Here is a 1,831-nt window from a genome sequence, read left to right on the forward strand (position 1 = left end):
ATGTGCTGGTAAGTGTCGAGCCTAACCTCGGTGAAGTAGTGACGAGGCTAGGACAAGACTACCAAATAAACATGTGTAGTTAAATCATATATGACAAATAATGATAACAGAAACTAGAAGTTAAAGATGGGAAAGGGGAACATGCTGCGGGGAATATAAAATACTAACAGAATTCCAGTAGAGAAGCATAAAGAACACCGTATTTTCATATCACCAAGAATAAGGACAACAGTAACGAATTAATATTCACTTTTATTCTTTCTTGTTGCGACGTGCAACCCGATCCCAACCATATAATACTGTTGTGGCATGCAACCCGATCCCAATCATATAATGATGTTGCAGCATGCAACCTGACCCCACATGTCCACCCTTATTACTCCTTGTTGAGGCCTGCAACCCGACCTACATGTCCTCCCTTATTACTCCTTGTTGCGGCGTGCAACCCGATCCCATATAATATTGTTACGGCATGCAATCCGATCCCAACATACAAATCAACACTAATCACAAAAGAATTCCGGCAAGGGACCAATCGTATAACAACAATATCCCGACAATGGAAGACAATATCATAAGCAATAACATCTCGGCAAGGGAATCAACAATATATCTCATCTCGTTTCTACAATCACTTCACAACCTAAGTCTCAACTTGAGCCAATGCTCAACAGTGGTCAATTACCAAGAATACTTTTATATTAAGCATGGACAATACATAACGGAGTCACAACAATCATAGTATAAGACTCACGGGCATGCTTGACACCAACGTATAGATACTCGTCACCACGCCTATACCTCGTACTCAACACTTAACAAATAGCAAATAAGACCACAACTCCTATTCCCTCAAGCTAAGGTTAGACCAAACACTTACCTCGATGTCACGAACACAATCAAGCCTCAACTACCGCTTTACCTCTCGATTTCACTTCCAATTCGCTTGTATCTAGTCACAATTTACTTAATGATATCAATAAATGCAAAATGAACCAATTCTAATGCATGAAACTAGGTTTTATAATGGTTTCCCAAAAAGTCAAAAATCGACCCCGGACCTGCTTGGTCAAAACTCGAAGTTCGAACCAAAACCCGATCACTCATTCACCCACGAACTCAAATATATGATTTGTTTTGAAATCGAACCTTAAATCGAGGTTCAAATCCCTAAAATTTGAAAACCCTAAGTTCTACCCAAAATCACCCAATTTAACATGAAAAACCCTTGATTTTGAAATGAAATCATGTAAAAAGATGGATTAGATTGAAAGAAATGAGTTAGAATGACTTACTAATGATTTGGAGAAGAAACCTTCTTTGGAAAATCGCCCAAGAGAGCTTAGGGTTTGAAAAAGTTGGAAAAATGAAGAAACATCCGTCTAAGTTATAATTTACACATGTGTAGTTATCGCATTTGCGATGTCACGTTCGCAAATGCGGCCCAGGCTTCGCAAATGCGAAGGTAGGCCTGCCATGTTTACTTCCCAAATGCGAACTATCGTTCGCAATTGCGATCACTGTTGAAGTCGCATTTGCGACATTGAGCTTCGCAAATGCGAAGGTCTCCCTGCCCAGCCCATCTTCGCAATTGTTGATAATTCTTCGCAATTGTGGGCTCGCATTTGCGAGCCTGACTTCACAAATACGAAGTCTGCAGACCTGCAATCACACCAGCAAATTTCCTCAAGTCCAAAACACTTTGCGGCCTATCCAAAACTCACTCAAGCCCTCGGGGCTCCAAATCAAACATGCACGCAAGTCTAAAAACATCATACGGATTTGCTCGTGTGATCAAATCATCAAAATAACATCAACAACTACGAATTAA

Source organism: Nicotiana sylvestris, chromosome 3, assembly GCF_000393655.2.
Source record: "Nicotiana sylvestris chromosome 3, ASM39365v2, whole genome shotgun sequence".
Classification (NCBI taxonomy): domain Eukaryota; kingdom Viridiplantae; phylum Streptophyta; class Magnoliopsida; order Solanales; family Solanaceae; genus Nicotiana; species Nicotiana sylvestris.